The following is a 10,838-nucleotide window of genomic DNA, read 5'->3' as shown; positions in this document are numbered from 1 at the left end:
TTGTGTGTGTGTGTGTGTGTGTGTGTGTGTGTGTGTGTGTGTGTGTGTGTGTGTGTGTGTGTGTGTGTGTCGTGATCCCTCTCCATGCCCTGCCTGCTAATCTTGTTGAGAGGGCAGGGCGTGGCAGCTCACAACAAGCATCCTCTGAAGGAGACTAGATGTTGGAGTAGCCCTACAAGCCCTCTCTGTGAACAGCTTTTTATTTTAAGACCAGGAGACACCAAGAACTCAAAATGAGTTCATTATGCATAAGAAAAACCCATTATTATACAATCTAGCTGGTATATATCAAGGAGGTAATGTCAGGTTTGAATTTTTCACACCACGCTTGGTGTCTCATGAGTTATCCTGCAAAACACAGGGGGTTGATGAAAAGGAAGAAGTACTAACAGGGCTTTTACTGAAACCCCATAAACTAATTATGTTACAGATTGCGCAGGCATAACATCCTTTCTGTTTTATGGGAAAAGCCACGTTGAGAGCCCATCATTAGGCCCTGTGTTCTGTGTAACAGAATCAGGAGCACAATGTTCCCCTGCTTCCTCCATGACCACCTAATACCTACAAGCAGGAAGCACAGGCCAGCCCCGCGGCCATTAATGTGCCGTCTTCATTGGGCTCCTGGCCAGAAACACAGGTGGCGATTTTTCCATTGCAACACAGCTATTGGGGTATAAGTTGATTCTCCCAAAAACAATTCTAGACCTTTTAAATATAAAAAAGAATAGCTGAGTGTAGTGAGCTGGACGGATAACAGGTGCCAAATCAGGACAGAGGAAATATGTGGCACAAGGACAGATGTGAGTGTTTACATTCCCGTCTCCCGTTTGCCTTAGATTTGAAGGAACCAGTGGGAGTATGACTCTAAGGGGGATTCCTGTGTAACACCCCAGTCATAACAACATGTTTGTCTGGCTTGTCCATGTGACCGCCTTCCCAGAAAATAAAATGATGTCAATATTTTGCACAGTACCTATGCAGGAATTAGCAGTGGTACCTTATTCCCAATGGTGGTAGATCAGAAAAATTGTAATTTTTGTGAACAGTTGTTGTTTAGTTGTGGGTAGAGGGGTACCGTCTGCGACTTACTTTGTCGATTCAGTTTTTAGTTTGTATTTTGCCTGCTGATTTTCATTCTTTCTAATAACTTTAAATGGCATGGCAAACAATTGTGTAACTTCGTAATGGCTTTGACCTGCAGGTGTAACAAAATGCAAGCATTATACTTCACTCTCCCTGAAAAACTTCCTAGGCGACGGCATAAAGTGTTAATGTGTGGGTGTACTGTGTAGCAGCTGCCACTGTGTGCATGGCTCCAAACAGTCATGCAATGTCACACGTGTGTTAATATGGCTGACAAAATAATCAGTTATATAAGACTGATCAGTTAAAGCATTTATAGTTTGGGGGACATATTAGAGATGACAAAAGTGCCAGGAATGAATCCCGTTTCAAACATTCTAGAGGAGAGGGCTTAAGAGACTTAACTTTATTGTCCCCAATTATCTTTTAGCCAATAAAAAACATTGAACACAGACTTACAATTGTGTAAAATCTTATGCTAAAACCCAAAATACAAGCTAACATGAAGCATCATTCAAAAATGTATAGAACATCCGGGTCCATCCTCCAGTTTAAGAACAGACGAGGCTCACAGCTTCAATCAAGGTAGATACATGTTTTGTAGTGACAGGTAATCATACAAAAAATGTGCCAACATATGTCAATCAAACTGTGACCCTAAAACATACTAATTGAAACATAACAATATGGTTTCCAGTGCTTTTATACGGTTTGTTTTGCTTTTTGGGCAGACTTACTGACATCTGACATACCAAAATATACTTGCCCACTCAAAAAAACAGCAGATTAGATATAAGAAAAAAACTGATTTATTTTTAAAGGATTCTTAATTTTGACACCCAAATCCCACATTGTCTGTCTATTTTTTACCCATCCAACTCAGAGGCAGCGAAGGCAAAATCAGACAACACACAACATATAGCTTTACAGAGCCAAAACGGCAAATACGTCTTACCTTTGCTGTTTTCTGATCACAAGTTGTGTTCAATGGCATTAAAACGCATACAAGCGCTGCTGAAGGTTAATCCAATGTGTCTGTGTCACTTTGAAATGATTACTGATAATCCATCATAACATTTTTGTCAAAAACTGAGATTTCATATAGTGCGTGAGACCCACCCTACAATTACTGCCGCAATAACCCAGCTTCTGGTTTTGGGCATTATGGCTACGCATCACTCATTCACCAATGGGTAATGTTTAGATGGATTTAAGAACTTCCCTCTCGATTCTATTGGCTCTAACGGTTCAAAAGAGGTGTTGATCATCAAAATTGACCAGAGATATGGAAAATCCACCCAAATGACCCCAGAAGTGGGTTTTTGCTAAACCTCTCTAAAAAGGTCAAATGTCACTTGTTTTGCATCAATCTTGATACAGGGTACTTATTATATGTTAGTTTGGATTCCTAAAGCTTTTAGTCTACTATCCCATCATTCAAGGGCGGTTTTCACTATAAGTAATGTTTTTTTTTTGGACGGACACTATCATTTACATTTTCTTACTATGTTCAATATGAATTTACTTTAAAATAAAAAAAATTGATTCTGACTTTTCTACATCCAACTCACAGGTTTATCATTGCTTTGAGAAAAAAGATGATTAATTGACCCCTTTTTAGAAGTGAAGATATAGTCAATTGTTCTGGGAAAACAGGCTTGGGGATTAACAGGTTAAATGGTATGTTCCATTCATATTTGTATACTGATAACTCACCACGTTAACCTTTAATTTGTGAAGAATCCAAAGAAAAGTCTGATAAAATTAGCCGAATAGAGGTTTTTAACAACAGCAAAGCTACAGTTAAACCAGGTTTCATTATTTTGGTCGTTTGCTCACTATTTCCCAAAAATATGCAATTAGATTCTTTGATCACCGTGGAGGTATGCAAGAAAAATAAAGTTTCAAACTTAAAGAAACATGGTGCAAATTGTAATTTTTTGTGTGGAGTATTGGTTAAACAATAATAATAATATATATTATACAATAATTATTAATATTCTTAATGAAACTACTAAGAGTTATTTGGATGCTATCATCACTTTGATACTGTAGCTCCAAGTTAATGACGTGTGACCAGATGGAAGTTATTTACTTTCATGAAGCAGTGTAAGATAGATAAGTCTGTTTTATTTGATTACAAAAATCTATTATTCACGTCTTTTGCTGTCAGTCGCTTAGCAACGGTGTCCTCAAGAGTTGAAACCACCTGAAAGTGAAGCATACTTACTTCCATATAAAAAGAAACTCACTTGTTTTACATGAGGGAAGCAATCATTTCTGGCTCAGATGTTTTTAGCACTGCCAAAACTGTTCATTTATCTTGGCAGACTGTAACTCCAGATTATAGGATGCTCCTCAGTCATTATTGTTTTCACATTATAATGACATGTTCTAAACACCAATGCACATCTAGACGGACTAAATGTAATGAATCAAAATACAGAATCAACAATATCCCACCTGATGATTTAAATCTTCAAGTAAAGAACTTATCATGCTTTGATTTATAGAATTTTACATACGGAAATGAAGAACACATATGTCAGAGTTCTCTATGTTTCCAGGTAACCTGATTTTAATCCTGAGATGTCCTTCTTTGACCTTCCTCCGTTACGCCAAAAGGCTTCCTCTTTACGCCTAAGATGTTCTTCTGGCACACAAAGGGCCAGCCTCTGTACATCACATTACATTACATGTCATTTGTTAGACGCTTTTATCCAAAGCGACTTACATACATTCAGTACTGTGGACAATACCCACAGGAGCAATTTGGGGTGAAGTGTCTCAGGGACACAACGACATGCTGACTGCAGTGGGACTCGAACTTGCTATCCCCTGATTCCAAGTCCAGTACACTATCCACTGAGCTACAGCCTCCTGTGTGTCTCGATGTTGACCCAAAAGACCAAAGAGCTGTAACTTGATTGGTGTGTGTGTGTGTGTGTGTGTGTGTGTGTGTGTGTGTGTGTGTGTGTGTGTGTGTGTGTGTGTGTGTGTGTGTGTGTGTGTGTGTGTGTGTGTGTGTGTGTGTGTGTGTGTGTGTGTGTGTGTGTGTGAGCACTTAGTGATTGCCCTTAATGTGTGTTGTGGCTGAACTCCAGCCTCTGAACTCAAGGCTTCCTCTGACCTTGAATAGGCAGTCTCTGGCAAGAAGCTACTGAGCTTTCCTGCCAGTTGATGTATCCTTGGATGTTTTTGGATAAATAAAAGCTTTCCTGGTAATCGGCCTAAGTACCTCCTCCAGGCAGGTTGTGCTTTTTGGTTTGCTCGCTTTCAGGATATCAATTAAAGATTAAGTGTTAAAATATATGCTATTAATACCAATAACCTTTTGACATTAATGGCAACAGCAGGGCACCCTGCCTTCACCATTCACATTTTCACACTAATTGCTATCCCAAGGCTTCAGTGAATTTCTTTCATCGATGACACATTTCTGCTTTGTTCCTGTTATCCTTTGTTGCCATCTTTTCCTTGGCTCTCCAGTATTTCATCTGTGCAACATTCCCTCAAAACTGGAATGACTAGGGGTAATTAGCAAGGGAGAAAGGGAGAGGTGGCAGAAAGAAAGAAGAGCAATTTTTCGGTTGTTGATCAAGATCTCTTGTTGCATAAGAGGCTGGGAATCCTATTGTAAGTGTATGTCTGCAGGTGCTCAAATGAGTGTCCGTTTCTGAATGACAGCGACCCCCGTCTGGCTGTACTAATCTGGCATTCGTTTGTCCCAGCCAGACGTCTTATGTGACCACAAAATGAAGAGCAGACCTTGCTATCAAGCACCCTGTATCAGGTACACTGTGAGCCAACACACACCTCCGATCATCAAGAGCCCCTGAAACAGGATATACAGTAGCATTGTTGGGGTGCAGGGAGGGCAGCACTGAGGTTTTCTATCAGATAACCGGCCGCGATTGTGCCCTTTCGACTTTCAAAAGCTTCGGTTGCATTTTTGAAAGAGCAGCTTGAAAGGTTGCCCCGCAAAGGTCACCGCTTAGACCTGATTGCTTTCTTTTTGTGATCCTTTATTCTTCACCGTATTCTTGACTCAGCGCACAGATGTCATTGCTAAACGACTCTGCGGTTACGTCATTGTGCAACCCAAAGATAAGGGATTGGGTGGAGCCCAGCTGTCCACACAGTTCAGCCATTTCCTGGAGCAGTTGAAACTGAATTGGAAACAACAATGTCACATGGAGATGTTGGGGAAGACAAGATGCACGGACATGCATTTCAGATACGACACACTGATAAATGTCCCGAAGGTAAAAGCCTCTTTGTCTCTTAATCTCTCCAAGACATGCTTCTTGGACCCTATTGGCTACATGATGTCACCTAATCACCTCTGACACCAAAGCAATAAAGACAAGTACAAATGTAAGCAATAAAATGTGATGTGTATACAGGTGGTATCGCTTTGATTCAGGCACGTCAGGCCTCTTTGTTTTTTCTTATTTTTATCGGGATATAATTGTAGCAGTCATATTTATCTGAATATATATCTTGTTGATTAAAATTAAAATGTTGAGCAAAACATTTCTTTAGTTTCAATCCAGTTTCTGGCAGTGAGATCAGATAGATTTGTGATTGTGATGATAATACCAGTCAGGGAACGATTAATTCAGCTTCTAATCAAACTGTGCGAGCTCTGACAGTATAAGTGATAGCCAGTGAATTGTAGGCCTTTTATATGATTGAGATTTCCAATTGCCCTTTTGTATTTTTATTAGTGATCCGAGCCATCTTTTAGGTGTAGTGAAACCAGTGCCTATAAAAGCCGTTGATGTCTACACGACTTCTGACTTTTGTTGGTTAGCTTGGCAGCATTTGCCACTTGGCACACAACAGTGGAGCAAGTCAGGGAGAACCAACCTGGGCCGGCTGACTTGTGAAACCGTACCACATCCAGGCTTTGAATTATGGATCTGCTTTGGGAGCTAGCAGCGCTATAATCAGCAGGATGGCCAACCAAGTCAACCCTGCTGCTTTAACGACCTGAACAGCAGGGCCTGTGGATTAGAAAAGCCATCAGCCAAGAAAAGGCGCAGGGCGAGGGTGCTCCATCGCACCCCGCTGCTTTTTATGGCATTAAGATCGCCTCATCATGCTAATTGGTTTCATGTCGCTGCATAAGCAAGCTGTTGTTTTGACTTTGGCTGATCCTTGGGAGGATATGAATATTTTAGGAGCCCTCCTTTTTTTCCTAGCCACGGTGTGTAAATTCACGCTGCGACCATTTGTTTTGGTAGCCCCCGGGGTCATGTTAAATTGGCTCCAGCCCTGCAGCGAAATGAAAAGTGGCTGAGGATTGTGACGTCCATTGTGAATAGGGGGCATCGTGATTAAAAGTGATACAAATTGACATCACGTTTACAGAGGCCATCAACCAGGAAATTACTTTCCATTTTGCCCCATGTGGTTCTAAGGTCCCTCTGGCCGGCTTGTATCGAAATTGACATCTCCTTTAGTGCCGACCATGAATTAGTCAGCTGTCAGCCAAAGAGGGCTGATTGGTCTCATTAGAAAGGGCAACCATACTAAACCCAATTCAGACCCGAACGGAAAATCTGACCTTCTGTTAACTGGACCGTAGATGAGAGATACTTATGTCTTTACTAATATGCTAATTTTTTATATATACCCTATAATATTCTGATCTTTCAATGGTCCAGGTTAACAAGCTGAACCAGTGAACCTTTCTCTGCCTTCTTGATAGAAGCAGAGTTATTGTAGCTAAAGGTCAGGACAGAATTAAACACCACCACGGCCATTTGGAAAATTACACTGAAGACTCTACATACACTGTTTCTACCTTGTATCGTAGTTTTAAATATCAAATTATAAGTGTTCAACAAAATCATAATCTCGACTGGATTCCAGCATTGAAAGGTTACACGATTAACAGTAAAGGAACATATAAAAGGATTAGAATTAGAGAGACATATACATTGGCAAAATACGAATAGATAGCTGATAAATGGGCTGCCATAGTCTTCCAATTAGAGTCACAGCCAATTGTTCTAGTAATGAATTATTATTGCCATAGCTACAGCTTGCCCACTATTTTGTTCATTAACAGCGACACAAGAACATTTCTATCAATCTTATCAGGTTCTGTGTGTTTGCTGTATTGTGCCATTTGTGTTTATAGAGTGGTTGCTGTGCAGCTGTGCACTCACTCAGAGTTGGATTCATGATTCAGGTTCCACAAACAAGAGGGAGAATCGCTCAGCTTTTCTACGGCTGATTCTGCAGATTCTGACTGCCTGATGAGGACTTGCTGATTTTTGCCACGGGATATTGTTAGCCAGTCCATGTGGCAATACATTATACAAATAATTGGTCTCGTTTTACAGGTTTCTCTTGTTTTTCTGACTGACAGTTCACACCCAAAAGATATCCATTTTGTTGTCAGAAAACAAAGAAATGTAGTAAATAGTCCCAACTAAGAAGCTAGAATCAGTGAAATATGCGTTTTTTTGCTTTTTAAAAAGACGAAAAGACTAATCAACTAGCAAAAATGTTAACCTGAATCGAATAATTGTTGCAGCTATAAAACGTACTGTTGCACTCTGAATCTTCTCTCAACATTGCTTAACCATCAACCTTTTTGTCAGTGTACACACATGCTGCAGACTTAGAGAGTCGCCATTGCCTGTATTTTTTTTTGTGCGCACACAGGTGAGCTCTGACTATGAAGAAATGTGCTGGTCTCAGCACTTGTGGTCAGTCATGCCTCTTGTCAACCTGGTTGCACAGACTTGCTTGTAGTATAAAATCCTGCTGTCTGAGTTGCTATGTGTCTATGAGTACATGTTTCTATGTAACTGTGTGAGAGAGTGTGGGAGATTTACTGGTTTCTATGAGACGTCCATGTTTCCAAATACTCCTTAACCTGTTCTGTACACTAGACGTCAACGCTCAGGACTGACCCGTACTTCACCCCACGCTCTTTGTTTCTTAGCAGCCTCTGAACTCAGAGGACAGTCAACTGTGAAGGGCGCCAATGTTGGCAAAGTTTAATCCCAGGGAGGTTACCGGTAGTCCATTGCTGGCATCAAAATCCAGCATCAATGCCCAGACATCCAGTCCTATGTTGCCACACAGTGTACTGTCATCAGAGCCAGCATCTTACAGTCTTACCAGAAGACTTATTAGTGCTATAGAAACTGCCGAGCACCAGCTGCTGCATGTGGATGTTGGGTGGAGTTCTGGAAGGTACTGTAACTCAAGAAACATGGGCGACAGATGGGACTAGAGGTGTTATCAACACCCTCACCTTTAATGATATTCCCAAGTGCTTTCACAAAGACACAACTGTGCATGGATGAGCACACTATTTGATACCTAATATACATGCAATAATGTAAGAGCATTGTCGCATGCTTATCGGCTTTCTCAAGAAACACCTTTACACACGCACTCACCAGGCGTATAGGAACAGGCTGAACTGCCATATTTTAAATCACAAAGCGGGGTATACACAAACAAATTAGACCTCATCGTCACATTTTTGTGTCAACAAGGACATTTAAGCTTTTCGAAAGATGATGCATTGATAAGTTTAGATGTTTGCGTAGAAGCTCTGAGTTGCAGGCGTTATTAGATAAATTAATGAACAATACAGTTACTTAAAGACAGCCTTGGTGCAGCAGTTCAGTTTGTTTGCCATGGTAAATAGGTATTGTATGAGCCATTATTTGTGTTACTATTGCTCAGTTTGCCAAAAAAAACACATAAATAACACTTGAAATGCAAAATTGTGTCTCCATCAAAATCGAAACATATTTAAAGACATCACGTACAGTTGGAGGCGATGGAAAAGATGTGTACAAGACCTACTGCTTTCTAAATGATGGTTGTTATTCGCTTATGACAATTAATAGCAATATTATCTGCGATTAAGGAGATGAGATGATTGCTATTGCTCCTGCTGATTATAAAACGCTATATTCCTGCTTTTATTTATTGTGTGTTGGGTCAAAATGTATTTATAAAGTGTATATACCTTTAAAACCAGAATTAGATTTAACAGCCTATACCAAAGGCAGCCTAAGCTCTCTGTTCTGCATGTCTGTACTCTGTACCATGACACGTCTCACAGCGGGCTCCTGCTACACATGCTCGCCCTCAACTGCTGTAATGTCCCATTTTGCTTAGACAATGGCTAATTAGACCACACGACACTGTCTTCTAATGACAAAAGCTTCACATGGTTGCTCTGGAGGGGACGACAATAATAGGACTTCAGCCTGAAGACAACCCTCATCCTAATAGAGACAGATATGAATCCACTTCAGTGTGAACATCCTTGTATTGCTGCATGTCCCTTTTTCATGCAATTAAAAAGATTCTGAAGTCATCAGATCGGCCGAGACTAAGAAGTACTCCTTTGTTCTTTCCTGTGAAATGTGATCACAACTTCCACGTCATTGCATCTGGACGGCGTGCAAAGAAGAGTGAGAGGAGAAGCAGGAAGTTACAAGACAGGGGAGAAAAGAGAGTATCATCAAATGCTGCACAAGCTACCGGTACTTTCTTCTCAAATCCTCTCGTGTGTCTCGAGCCCAATTGGTCCTCATATTCCCTTTGAGCACGCCAGGGAAAAGCATAAGCTCTTCTTGGAAAAGCAGCATGAAAAGGCATATTTCCTTCTCAGTAAATGAATTAACTAAAAAAAGACAACCATGTCATATTGTTGCTTCATCTCTCTTCCACCCATCCGTCTTTCGTCTCCTCTTGAATTTCAATTGAGGGGCTTCAAAGTGAGCGGCTCAGTGGTTGAGGGGGTCATCAAACAAGCCGGGTGATTCAGCATTACAGGCCTCAGAGGGCTCTCCAGGCCCACTGATGAACGGTTCCTATCGGCTGATATACCTGGCAAACTCCCCTTCTCGTATCTGAAAAGGTTGTCTGCGCTCTTGTCTTTATTATTATTATTGACTTTCCCGCCAATTGCATAGCAGGAGTTAAAAAACAACCACTCAGTGAAGAGAAACATTTTCCTTAGCACCCACTCAATGATTTATCAACAGCAGTAGAATATCGCGCTGTGCCTTTCCCGACTAGAATGTGTCCATGAAATGTTCTTTGGGACAGCTGGGATTTACAGATGATTGTAGTTAAGGAAGAGGCTTTTGTCAAACAGCACAATCGAAACAATGAGACATCTCAATCTGTTTGTAATCACATGTACTGCTCAAACGGTCACATGCACAAAACCAACATATTTGTTGTAATTGCAGCTGATCACTCTCCTTTAGATGCTACTGTATGAAGGCTCTTGTCCTTGAGTCATTGTGTTCTAACCAGCATTCAGTATGGCAGATGGCTCGAGTGGATGCCCATTTGCTTACATTCAGACGTACATGGAGTGTCCCGGATCTGAACGGAGGCTGTTTTTGACAGCCTGTCATACTTTGGCACAAACGGCTTCTATTGACATTTCCATTTATTTTAATGACATCTCTTACAATGTTTTGTAATACCATGTTGGAAAAAGAAATATTGACTATAAAGAAGAGTGCATTGAAGTTAATTTGATAGTTTTTATATTTCAAGTTCAGAACAATACCCACTTTTATATGATTAATTACATGTAGTTTAAAATAAATTCAAATGGACACTTTAGGGACATGACGGGGTACTCATGATCTGATCGAGCTGTGCAGTTACATCAAATCGGAAAAAAGGTTGGAAACCACTAATAAAAAAATCTTGACACTTATAGCAGAGAGAATAATTAGCTGATCAGA

At 40.6% G+C, this 10,838-nt stretch overlaps 1 protein-coding gene across 1 annotated transcript in view; it reads left to right on the top strand.

Moving 5' to 3' along the window:
* kif19 (kinesin family member 19) overlaps positions 1-10,838 on the top strand; it is a 34,608-nt gene that overhangs the window by 9,394 nt on the left and 14,376 nt on the right. The window lies entirely within an intron of this gene.

This window comes from Notothenia coriiceps, unplaced genomic scaffold, assembly GCF_000735185.1.
Source record: "Notothenia coriiceps isolate Sejong01 unplaced genomic scaffold, NC01 NC01_scaffold00032970, whole genome shotgun sequence".
NCBI classification, from domain to species: Eukaryota; Metazoa; Chordata; class Actinopteri; order Perciformes; family Nototheniidae; genus Notothenia; species Notothenia coriiceps.
Note: the sequence above shows the minus strand (reverse complement) of the source record. Positions and strands in the feature narration are given on the sequence as shown.